This window comes from Vulpes vulpes, unplaced genomic scaffold (assembly GCF_048418805.1).
Source record: "Vulpes vulpes isolate BD-2025 unplaced genomic scaffold, VulVul3 Bu000000635, whole genome shotgun sequence".
Classification (NCBI taxonomy): Eukaryota; Metazoa; Chordata; class Mammalia; order Carnivora; family Canidae; genus Vulpes; species Vulpes vulpes.
Genome location: NW_027325670.1, coordinates 897,104 through 911,000, shown reverse-complemented (window position 1 = coordinate 911,000; position 13,897 = coordinate 897,104). Strand labels below are relative to the sequence as shown.

Sequence of the window (13,897 nt, the reverse complement as noted above, 5' to 3'; positions counted from 1 at the left end):
TCCTCTTAGTAGGTTTCAAGGGAGGAGGAGAAAGAAAATGTCTTTATTTCTTTCATTTTTATCTAAATATGAATTTTAAAACCTGAAACTTAGCAGCATCACTACACCCTTATATGATAAATTAAAATTCATATTTCTTCAATGACCTGCAAAAACTGTAATTCAGTATTGAAAATAATGTATGGATTTTAGCAGACTGCCTTAAAGGAATTAAGTTTACATTTTCAAAAAGTTAACATTAGGATTGCCAGTGTCTATATATCATCTACGTTATGTTTTACTAAGTTTACTAAGAAGAGTAAGTTCCTTGTAAATAGCTTGGAGGGCCAACACGCTCTATGTTTTCTTACATACATCATTACTTATGCTATTGATCTTAAATAGTATTTTTATTTCCCCTCCTGTTTAAATCCATTATTATTGATGATTATGTAAAATGCAATTGGAAGGACCATTGAATGAGTAAATACAGATGTGCTCAGGCATTACTGAAGATAGGATGAATTTTGTTTTAGTTTTTGATGACTAGAAAAGTATAACGTGTGTGTGTGTGTGTGTGAGTGTGTGTGTGTGTGTGTGTGTGTGTGTGTGTGTGACATACATAATTTTCATGGGCTTAGTACCCTGAATATTTCTTTAGGGCTGTTATTACCAGTTAATAGTTTTGACGAGGTCACAGTGTTAACTCTTAGTTTCTGGTTTATATAAAGTAATTTGAAAGAAAAATAGAAAAATAATCTAAATCCTACCATGTACACAACAGGATACAAACAATATGTTGATTCAGTGATGACTATTTACCTCTCTGTTTTATATGATCACTATTGCCTTCTTCAAAACCCTAACTTCTATGAAGGGAGCTTCTACTGTATCTCCATCATTCTCTGAGCACTCCTTTTTCCTATTATGACAGCCTTGATACTCCAGCCCATAAATGTAATTATTTCTCAGTACTTTTCTTGGTATTGTTTCAGAGTTTAGGCTCTAGAGCCAGATTTTACATTTCAGCCTAGATCCTAACACTTTACAACTGTGTGAACATTGGCAAATTGGCATTAATACTCTGCCCATTTCTTCATCTTTATATAACAAAATAATAATTACTTCGTTATTGTTTCCGCCAGTAAATATATTATTTTAGAAATATTGACTAGTGTGATGTCTGATGTTCTTAGCAAGTATATTGCGAATTTATCTCCTCTCCATTGGGGCTTCCACCTTCTGTATTGGTTCAACATTTACTATTACAAGTATTTTCATCAAATGTCATAATGATTTTATAAGTTTTATAACTTTCAGATTTAATAATTCAGTGAAATTAATTGGATTCATTTGGTGTTGAGTTGTTTGTGTGAGTTAGTTGCAATTTATTAAACTTTAAACAAAACTGAAATAAAGAAGAAGATTCTATCACTGAATGTCCACATAGTGGACATTAAAATTTGAATATTAAAATAGTGAATATTAAAATTTCTAATAACCTTGGGACACTGATTTGCTCACTTGGTTAAAAGCATCTGAACTTGGCTCAGGTCATGGAGTTGAGGTCCTAGGATCAAGCCCTGGCTTCAAGCCATCCGCTCAGTGAGGAGTCTGTTTCTCTCTCTTCCTCTGTCCCAACCCCAGCTCATGCTCTCTTTCTCTCTCTCAAATACATACAATCTTTATTTTTTTTTCTAGTAACCAATGTTTGGGCACTCACCTTTTGAATTGAAAGGAATTCATATAATTGTTTAAGATGTATAAAAATTCAGTTTAAAACAAGAATTTGAGTATTTTTTTCTTAATTAAATATAGTTATTGGTATAAAATACTTTCATAATATCTCATCATATTATACATTGGAAATTTTGTGTGCATCATCAGTAGAAAGTGTTTTTTTTTCTTTTTTTAAAATTATTTATATATTCATGAGTGACAGAGAGAGAGAGAGACAGAGACATAGGCCAAGGGAGAAGCAGGCTCCATGCAGGGAGCTCTATGTGGGACTGGATCACAGGTCTCCAGGATCACGCCCTGGGCTGAAGGCGGCGCTAAACCGCTGAGCCACCTGGGCTGCCCTAGAAAGTGTTTTCTTAAAGCATATATTCTATATAATTTAAGTGACTACAATTTATCTGAGTTATTTAAACTTAGTATAGACCACTTAGTTTTTAACCAAAAAATATGAAAGTTGTAGAAATAACCAGGCTAAAAATTAGTGTATAAATCAAGGAAGGAGGCACTATATGAATAGGGAATGTGCTTAGTCTCCCATCAGCTCCTCCATGTAAAGTGTTTCTGTGTTTCTGTTTCTTAAGTGGCTCATTCTGTTTATGATAAGACTGTGTAACTTTTTTCTTTTTTTGGATATGACTTTATCTTACTGTGTTGGGTACTTTTGTCCCACCCTTTCCCTTCAACAAATCTTTTTTGTGCTGGACAATTAAGTCCATTTTCTAATAAGGCTGATAGGGCCCTGGTCTGTGAGGTTGCTTCTTTGTCTTTGGCTGTGTCAGTCCAGACAATTAAGATGAAAAGCACATTTATATGAAAGTAGAAAATTGAGATTACAAAAAGCAGTGTTAGCTTTCGTTATCTTAGTAATATTCTAAATTTTATTTGCTCTGGTTGTCAAGAATAGACTGAGTGCAAGGGATTTTTTTTTTTTTCACAAAAGTTAGTTCACCTGAAAGTGAGGTCCGATTTATTTGAGACAGGAAGAGCATAATTGATGGTGCCTGAGGTCCTGCTATCTGTTTTGCATGTTTGCATGATTTTGTAGGGTTTTTTCCTCTATGAGTGACTTTATTTTTCATGTATTTGAAAGGGCTGGAGTAGGGAAAGCAATAGGGGAAGTGGGAAAGGAGAAAATTATTGAAGAAATACATAATCCCAATGGAATGATAACTCTTGGATTGTTGCCAAACTAATTTCCATCCATCTTGTTGTACAGTATCTGTGACTTCATGATGAAGTGTTTCTGCACTAGAGTATTCTAAGCATGTATATTGTTTCTAGAGATATTTTGGTATATGATTATTATATGTATTATGTACATATATTACACATATATTAGATATGTTATATGTTTATATAACAAATTTTCCATTTCTGTGTGTACATGTGTGGGATATACAAAGATACACAAGGATACACAAATGATTTAGATATGAATCCAATCTCCCTCCCTTTCCTAAATGATTGCTAATAGTTTCCTAAAACCTTGGATTAAGAGATCCTGAATTCTTACTCTGGGAAAATGGGACAGAACTGTGACCAATGCTCCATGTCTGAGAGATGTATAGCACTGGGCTATGTGCTTTCCACCTCTGTCTAGAGAATCGGACATTAAGGAATGTTTATCTTCATATTTTAATAGTTACTTTAATCTTATAGCACTTAGCCTAAGTTTACTTGCGTATTCAATTCTTCCCAGAATATTTTTGCTTTCACACATATTTATCACTGTGTTTAATGTCTGTGACCTCCAAATTTGGAATTATCATTCTTTTATTCTTTCATTATATACACTATTCAATTCAAATGGTAGAACCACTATGCATCTGGGTGTACAACTCCTATACCTAGGTCATCATGTTTGACTCCAACTCTGTGCCTCTCCAATCATGCTCATTCATGAGGCACATTGATATGGCCTCTAAATTGAGATCCACAAATGTATAGATACCACCTTACCAATGACTCAGATTAGTAATCAACATTGGGGCCCCATCAATGACAGTTTGCATTTGGACTAAAATTTGTCATTTGGATTCCAAATATTTATCAACTATTCCTTCCTTCCTTCCTTCCTTCCTTCCTTCCTTCCTTCCTTCCTTCTTTCCTTCCTTCCTTCCTTTCTATTTAGACTTATTTATTTTGGAGAGAGAGAACAGGGGAATGGGCAGAAGGAGAGGGAGAGAGAGAATCCCAAGAGGATGTCAAGCTAAGCCTAGAGCCTGACACAGGGCTTGATCTTATGACCTGAGATCAGGACCTGACCTGAAACCAAGTGTCAGTCGCTTAACTAACTGAGCCACTTGGGTACCGCTATCCACTCAATTCCAAATCAACTTCTATCTTTTTCATTCAGGCTATTGTGAATCAGGATTGTGGTAGTGACTTCCTCATTGCCATCCTGAATTCAGTCCCATTGTCCCTTTCTGTTAATCTCCAGAAGGCTACCAGATTGACCTATATAAAGCAAAATCCTAAAAAGATACTCCCTCCCTGATTCAACTTTATTGTCTCTCCATTGCCTCAAAATATAGAGAAACTCATTAAGATCCTCACAAAAAACATCATGATCTGATCCTTGCTTTCCTCTCCATTTTCATCTCCACTTCTTGCCCCACTTGTATTCCTTTTCATACTTCATGATATTTGTCATCTCAGTTTTGGTTGTTACCTACTTATCTAAAATTAGTAATTCACTCATTTAAAAATATATATCAAAGTACTTCTATGTGTTGGACACTGTATAAGACCCTGGGAATGCCTATTCTTTCACCTTCTAAAATTTCACTTAGCAAATTCTTAATTTTCCAGCATCACTTCACCAAGAGAGATTCTTCTCACTATCTCCCTCTGCAGACTGTATAATATAACTATTCCCTGTTTCCTTTATATTATTAAAATCTTTTTCTTTGTATAGGTTGCATTTTATTATATAACTGAGTATTTTACTAATAGAATATTTATGTTTAAAGTTTTTTTGAAATATATGATTTCTAATATTGTATATAAGTATAAAATCATGATTTGCAAATATTACTTATAGAAAAGCATAATCTTTCTGTAATAATTGGATGCAAACCTTAGTTCTACTTATTACTTATATAGCTTTATTTGAATTCACAGTGCCTCAATTTTTCCATCCTTAAAAATTGAAGATACCACTGTGCCAAACATAGTAGACATCAGTAATACCAACATAGGATTCCTATTTCAAATTTAGTGTTCTATGAACTGAGTTTGTGTGTATGTATATATATGTGTATATATATATATACACATATTATACTGTTTCTATTAATATATATATATAGTGTTTCTATTTTTAATATAATGAACACAAAATTATTTTGTGTATTATAAAGCATTATAGAAACATAATATGACCAGATATTTTGAGTTACTATTTTGCTGGTAGTTGTTGCATTGTTGGTGTCTTCTTCAGATCCCTAGGGTACCAGATGGCCAATGTACCAGGACCCAGCTGCTATGAGCTTTGGCTGTTAATGGCAACCTTGACCTGGCCCTGTCTCTGCAAATTTTCCCTCAGGCTGAACAAGAGCAGCTCCTGATGGGAGCTTGGATACCACCACTCCCAGTCTGTAAACAATAATTGACAGACAAAGGGGTGTAAGATGCAGGGTCTCCTTCAAAGTATGCATTACTATGAGCTGCACTTCCTATGTGGACATCCTGCCTTTGCTCAGCTCCATCACCTGTCCTGTCAAACTTTTTTCACTCATTTTCTCTTTAAGAGCAAGATCTGAATATATCCCAAGTTCCTTAACCCTTATCTCCAAGTTTACTTCAAGGAAACCCAAGCTAAGACAGTGCTTTATGTGAATTAGCACCCCTCATTCTCTATATTCTCCTAAGTCTCTCAGCCTACTTGTTACATATTGAATCCATTTTGGAGAGAGCAGAACATTTTAGAACAGAATTAAAAATGATTTGGAAAAGAAAATATGTCAAAGCTCTTACCTAGGATGTTCAACATTTCAAAGTACATTAAAAAATGATGAGAAAGTGAAAGTATATGTGGATCAAGGGAGATATACATAGAACTGACATGTTTGTTTTTGGGGAAAAACCCATCTTTAGTATATTTTTTAATGATTACATGAAAAAGAAAAATTCTTCTCATGGAGAAGACTGACTCCTAGTTTCTGTTTCTTTAATCTACTTATATTGCTTTCACCAACTTTTCATTTTTAGTTAAGGATTAAAACACAATTTTTGCCTACTTATTTATCTTAAATAATTCTTTAGTGGATTTTTTAATGATTATGTGAAAAAGAAAAATTCTTCTCATGGAGAAGACTGACTCCTAGATTCTGTTTCTTTAATCTACCTATATTGCTTTCTCCAACTTTTCATTTTTAGTTAAGGATTAAAACACAATTTCTGCCTACTTATTTATCTTAAATAATTCGAAGTATCTAAAGAACTCTATGAACACTCAGGAAAAATTCTTCCTCCCCCTCAAATAGACAAAGAAAATATAAATACATGAAAAAATTATTCTCTTTATAAGTTCCAAAATATTTAAATGTGCCTTTCAACATTAGCAAATGACTAATCCCATTATCATAATTTATTAACCAGATCTTTTGTTCTATGTAGTAATACACTGTGTTTCCATGCTGTGTGTTTTTTATCCAGTGACCTAATTTGCTTAAAAGGAAACTCTTAAAACTCCCTTGTTGTAATGAATAAAATGTTAATGAAGAACTACAGAGAAATCCCCTCTGCATTAGTTCCATATTCCCAGGAACATCATCATAAATTTGTTTGCCTGGTTCTGACAATGGTAGTGATGTTCCAGCTGCGCAGAAGCATAGTAATGCTAAATGGTTCTGATGGAAAAGTTAAAGATGTTCAAGGCACTGTCATCTGGGATGGACTCTGGGAAGTTATCTTTTGGAGGGAGTATTTGATGGATTTGGCTCTCATCCAGTTTTTTTAACATTTATTTTTTGCATTGATACCTACATTACTAGAAGCTTTTTCAAAAATTACGAATGGAAACTATTCGAACAGACATGTTTTTAGCAAGAAAATAAAATACTTTAAATTGGTGTTTTTTTTGCCCCTTCCAAATTAGCCCTCACAAATTTCTCAATTGTGTTGATATAAATATAAAATTTAGTGACCAACCCATTAAAATGTTTAAAAATTATTCTTGATCATACTATTTAGCTTAATATTCATACTTTTGTGCCTAGACCTCTGCTGTGCATGATGAATATACAATTAATTTAAAAAGTAATTTCCTTAATATTGATAGTTCAGATCAACTCCTGTGGTATTTCTCATTTTAAGCTTTGACATGTTTAAGTGTTGCTGATAAAACTTTCTATGAGCAGGTAGGAAAATTGATACTCAGTTTGAAACTTGAGTGTCTAAAGTGTTGAATCTTCTGTATCAAAATCTAAAATATATTGTTTCTACTCACAGTACAAAAATACTTCAGAAATATTAAGATCATAATGTGTTAGTATCAATTTTAATTCCTCTAAAACATGATAAGCCGAAAGACCAGTAAGTGGGTACACTTTTATACCCACAAAAGAACTGAACGTTATGTTTCTACATTTGAAAGTTGAAAAAACTCAACATCAAACTAAAATAGCAATTAAGGAAATAGAAGCTGTAAATCAGAATGAAGACTAGATATAGTTAATCTCTTTATCATATCCCTGGGGTTATCGTGTGTAAAGGGAAATATTTTTCAATACTTTTGCTTTGGGGTATAAAACTCTACCATCCTTTCATTTTGTTGTCTACATTTTTATCAACTTTTCTAACAATCAAAAACCTCTTTCTCTTGTTTTATACTCAGAGGATCTGTGTAGTCACTGAGTTTTTCTAACTTCAAAGAGAATGCCTTGTTTATATTCACTTTGAAACAGATGCAAGATAAATAACCAAGAGGTCTATAGTGTAAGCAACATATTTACCTTTGTGAAATATTCAGAAAAACAAAGGAAGAACCCCAAAATATATGAAAAACAATCATATTAATTAGTCCTCAGTGCTTCATTTGAGTTAAGAGCTCAGGGGAATAGGATGTAATAGAATGTCTCTAATATGGAACTATAATCTTTCATGTTGTGAAAAATCTCCACATTTTCACAGACATTTTGTTAGAAATAGCTATCTTTTTACTTCTAATAGAACATTTTGTTGAATTATAAAGAGTTTAAAGTGAAAAAAATAAATCTGATAACTACTATGTTATGAGATTTACATATGTTTTAAGTAACTTTCAAAGATCCTATTGTATAGTATTACTATACCCATGTTATAATGGAAGGGAACAGGATTTGAGAGTTAGAGCTTCATACAGTTTGCAAGTGTGGGGACTACAATTTGTATTTCAAGAGTATCTGACTCCAAATCCCATATATTTCCCACTATATCATAATGCCACGACGTTAATAAATAGAAAGCTTTAACACACTGCAAGGCTGATTAGTGATAAAGTTGCAAAGTTTTATCAATAATCTTCAATTGCCTGGGCCTCCAACAATGTTATGGGCCCTCTGTTCACATAGTAATATCTTTCCAAATTTGCAAAATTACAATATGTTGATATAATTAGTTTTCATTTAAATTTTGTGGGTGGGAATCACCCAAAATAAAATATATCCCAATCTCTGTGTTTCTAGGACAAATTCATAACAATGCTACAAAAAGTGTATGCATCAGCATGAAGTTGCTTGGTTTCTTCACATATATTAAGACATTTCAGGTTTATCTCCAATGACTGAAATTTTGCATAATTAATATGTTTCAATTCAGATATCTTGTTATTACAACGCACACTAAAGATATTACATTTAGAAGAAGAAATTATATATGGGAAAAACCTAGGAGATATTGAAAGATTCAACTTTTTGTCTTATATGCACACATATTTATGCACATATGTATACATACCCACAAGCATATGGCATGCACATTGACAGGCAGAGCAGAAAGAGCATGGATCTTGCTGACAAAGCCATGAAGTCTATACAATGACTTTGATATCAGATGGAGAAACAAAATCCAAGTTGAACCAAATATAATGGAAGGCCACAGGTATTACTAAATAATGTAAGAAAAGAGATGCACAAAAATGCTCATGGCTGTATATGGCCAGAATCCAAGGCAAGAACATGAATATTAACCTAAGTGAATTAGAAACTTTTCATTAAGCTATTCCTTTGGCCTAGAGGTGGCACAAGAAATTGAGGGGATGATGCTCAGCACCAAAATATGGCAGTGGAAAAATATGTTTTACTTAACATATGTCTAATGTTTATTACATATGCTTATCATATATGACTAGAATTTATTCATGAATGTAAATCTATGGAAAGTACTTGGACATCATTGTCCTCTCCTGACTTAAGAGAAAAGCTCTGTTTTTTTTTTTTTTCCCATTGAGTCTGATGCTTGCTGTGAGCTTTTCATATATGGCCTTTATTATGTAGAGGCATGTTTCCTCTAAGCCTATATTGTTGAGAGTTTTTATCATGAATGGGATGTTGTACATTGTTAAATGCTTTTTCTGCATTATTAAAATGATTATATGGTTTTTATACTTCCTTTTGTTGATCTGATATACCATGATATACCATGTTGATTGGTTTGTGAATATTAAATGAATCCCAGAAATGACACCCACTTCATTGCGGTGAATGATTTTTTTTAATGTGTTGTTGGACTTGGTTTGCTAATATTTCTTGAGGATTTTTGCATCTATGTTCATCAGAGATTTTTCTTTCTTCTTTTCCTCTGTTTCTCTGTCTCTTGTAGTATCTATACCTGGTTTTGGTGTCAGGGCAATGTTGGCCTTGTAGAACAGATTTGGAAACTAACTTTCCTCTTGTATTATGGAATAGTTTAAGAAGAATAGATATTATCTCTTCTTTAAATGTTTGGTAGAATTCCCCTGTGAATTCTCTGGTCTTGGGCTTTTATTTCCTGGGAGTTTTTTGATTACTTATTCAACTTCATAACTAATAATAGGTCTGTTGTAATTTTCCATCTCTTTCTGAATCAGTTTTGGAAGGTTATATATCTATGAATATATCCAGTTCTTCTAGGTTGTCCAATTTTTTGGCAGGTAATTTTTCATAAACTCTTGTAATCCTTTGTATTTCTGTGGTGTGTTGGTTGTTACACAGCAGTTTTTACATAATAAGTAACTAATACACTAGAGATTAGACTAAATAAAATTTTCATTTGTCTTTAAATCTCCATGTGTCTCTAAAAATATTTGTTCTGAAATGTATATTATCCTGAGGTTGTTCTTCTATCTTAGTTTACATAATCTATGGTTTGCTCCCATGCCCAAATTACTGTAGGGAGATGAAGCAAGAGGAGGGTGTACCTCTGGCAATCTTTATCAAGCAAAAGGACTCCTAAGATCTAAGCCAAAAGGAAATGATTGTCCATATTAGGTTTTTTTTTTTCCAGTCTATATAGTGTTTAATGAATTTTTCTTCTAACAGCTATAAAAACTGCACATTCATCCATTGCTTCAACAAATTAAAGCACTTTTCATATTGAACACATACTATGTGCCAGCCTTATTCTAAGCATATGTAAACACATACGTGTATATGTATGTCAAAATATGTGTATATATGAGACAATGACATATGCATACATCTGTACATCTATCTATACCTCATAGTCCCTATCCTCATAGAACTTGTATTTAGTGAGATATTGAAAGTGTTCTGAAAAGAAGTACAGTGTTATGGTAATCCATAGAAAGGACATCTAATTCTAATTTTGAAACTCAAAGGGTCTTCACAAATTTCTGAGAAATAGTGAATTTTCTTCAGGAAACTTCAACAGCTGAGGCTGGCAAACTGGACATTAAATCTCCTGTATGTGTAGACAACCAACAAAATGTCATTGCCTTCTGTACATAATATAGATGGTTTTTGATAAAAAGACAACTTTTTAAAGATAATGCAGTTTTTGCTTTTAGCATCTGAGGTCTAGTTGGATAGAAATATCTAAACACATGGTATGTATGGTATAATGAGGATAGTGATAGGGATATGATAATGATGTAAAACTGAAGCTATTACATAGATATTATAAAGTATTTTCACATATATAAAATATTTGTTAGATATCAATATGAACCTTGATTTTAGCTTTAATTTTAAAATACTTTTCTATTAAAATTTGCATGATAGACCAATATCATTTGATTATCTCAAAACTCATGCTGGACAAATATATTGATCCAAATTTTATAATTGATAGAGTACACGACTTGTTCAAATCATATGGGCGGTAGGTTAATGTTTCTGCATATAAACTTAGATCTGATGAATTAAAAGCTATTTTCTTATAAAATGCGAAACATATTAACATACAGAGAGTATAGAAATAACTATTATGAGAGATGGCAGTTTTGTATGGATTAAATAAATTCTGACACTTGTCTTAGAAGAGAGGAAGATACCATCATGTTAGGTTACAAAATGTTCCTTTAGGTATCAATATACAGGGAGCTCATAATTAATATCTTTTTATATAAAGGAAATATAAAATAAATTAGAAGTCCTTAGATATTTTTAAGTATAATTATATCCAATCAGAAGTTATTTGCAACTGCTTCTTGTTTTTAACTAAATTGTAAGATGAAGACCCTTAAAATGTGCCCACTTCTAGGCAAAAATTTGTAATTTTATAAATAAATATTTCAAGTCATTCCATTATAAAAAAAAACATTGTTGGTTAGACCAGTTTTGCTCAAATTGAAATAAGTGTCCTTTTACCTAATTAAAATAGTTGATTTTCATATAAAAATAAATGAAAAGAGCTTTTCACCAAGAGGCACTCACTTAAAATAGTTTTGTGGAGTTAAGTGTGTCCATTTAAAGAAACACTGAAATAAAAGTATAACCTTAATTCTAAGGCATAGCCAAAGGCTAAGAAAAGAAAAGTTTAGTAAATGACTCTTATTAATCTAGCTTTAAAATGGATGAATAATATGTTACAACCTCTCTGACATATGGTGAGGTTTGCAGCAAGTTTGGCATAATGGTTTCACTTAATAAACACCTGATTAGCATTGTTTAACAGGTTTGGAGTGCATGAAAACAGTCAAATAGCAACATTCCGTCTAGTTAATTCCTCATTAGCAGACTCACAGTCAGTGCATTTGACAGATTGTATACCAGTCTTGACACAAGGTGACCTCTTGCTTGGACCTGTTCATCACCTTCAGTCTGTCATAAATGAAGTCAGTATAAATGTCAGAGTGAATGTGACATCACCAGAGACTTCATCTGATGCCTTGAAGGTTATTATTTTCCCAATATTATTATTGTAGACACAGTGAAAATAGATGTAGCTACAAACATAAATGAGAATGATAAACCAGAAAAAAGTATATATATGAAAGCTTTTGATAAATATATTATTATAAGTTATGTGACCCGTATATAAAATTCAGCAGTATTATTTCAGTTTCTTGACATCAATGTTATTTTGTAAATAATGTTTGAACTACAACCTAAATTGACAGTGGGTTTGGGGTTTAGAAGATGAATAGTAAGCTCAACTAATTATTAATAATGTTCTTTCTATTTAATATACCATAGCAATATCTTTTCTTCATAGTCTTCTTTTTCTTAATGAAAGAAAACCAAACATTGAAATAAGGTTGAAGAATTGATCTGGATTAAAAACTGTAAATATGAAGAAAGCTTTTGAGGAACATGTTTTACAAGAAAAATCTTTGATTGTTAGATCATTGAACATTTGTAAATTCAACATTTCAATGAGAAAATTCTCCAAATTCCGAGGAAATACTCATTTACCATTTTTGTCATCTTTGATAAATTATCTCTACTAAAGAGCCCCTTTTGAATCACAAAATCAATTATACAATTGTACAACATTTATATTCTTCTCCTTGACAAGAAGAAATTGAACCAGTTTCAATTTATCTGAACGAAGCCTTGATTAATGCAATGTTATTATAAACAAAACAAAATAGGTATAATGCATTCTTGCTTTTTCCATCCCTTTGTAAATATTTATATTACTCTAAAACTTAAAACCTAAAATGTCTTAAAATCAGAGGGTACATATTGCAAAGAAAGAAAATAATCATTTGATAAAGGCCAATTTTAGTGCATGAAAGAATTATGTTCTCTATTGATTTGGAACTTTTTTAAGTATCAAAAAAAATTAAAAATCTTGTTTTCTTTGTAAGAAACAACTTTTAAGGCATGGTCATAAACAAGACAAATTTTAAAAACCTTATATTTTATAGAGATTATTTTAAATTATATTTTACATGAAGGCTTTTTCTAGCCTTATGTTTACAATTTTAAATAAAACGGTTATAATTATAATTGATTATAATAATTGGGATAAACAGTTGCTGAGTATTGTTTATATCCTCTTTTATTGTGTGTGTCTTATTTAATTGGATATATTTTCTGATGCACTAATTTTGAGGAATTTAGCAAAGAAATCACAGTAACCAAGGAAGATAATTCCAAGAATGTATGAAGAAATTGAGTTAGTCTAACTCACTTTAGGTTTGAATTGATTCCATACATCAGTTTCTCCTTGTAAGCTAGGCCTTTAATACCTTACCATATCAACTCTTGGTATAGATCTTGAGGTCTTCAACAGGGGAGGAAAGTGAAGATCAAAAATATTAAGCAGCTTGCCCAAAGTCCTGCAGCTAGTAAATAAGAAGCTGAGATTTTAAATTGAGCTCTGTTATTTCAAGTCATAGCTAGAGTACACCTAGTCATTGGTACCATCCTGTTACAACTCCATGACACATTGCTTCCACATCTCCTTCATAGCTCATTCTGTGCTACAAATTTTTTTGTCTGTTTACTGTATATTTTTCTTTCAATAGTAGTCTTTCTATAATTGCTTCTTTGCTAGGTTTACATGCATAAAATATATACATATATAGTTATAAATGTAGATTTATTTTCTAAATTTTATATGTATAAAATATATATAAAACATAAATGTAGATTTATTTTCTAAATTTAATTTCTAAATTTTATGTTTTTATCTTATTTATAATTTATAAATGTCTTCCATTGAATCAACATCTTTCATTGTCATAATTAATTAGGTGTAGTCCATTTTCCTTTTATCCCCAAACTAATTGCAAGTGATTCAATAT

At 31.9% G+C, this 13,897-nt stretch overlaps 2 long non-coding RNA genes across 3 annotated transcripts in view; one reads left to right on the top strand and one right to left on the bottom strand.

Annotated features, from left to right (window-relative positions):
• Nucleotides 1-13,897, bottom strand: part of LOC140596451 (uncharacterized) — a 36,052-nt gene that overhangs the window by 7,345 nt on the left and 14,810 nt on the right. The window lies entirely within an intron of this gene.
• LOC140596450 (uncharacterized) overlaps nucleotides 1-13,897 on the top strand; it is an 88,130-nt gene that overhangs the window by 62,248 nt on the left and 11,985 nt on the right. The window lies entirely within an intron of this gene.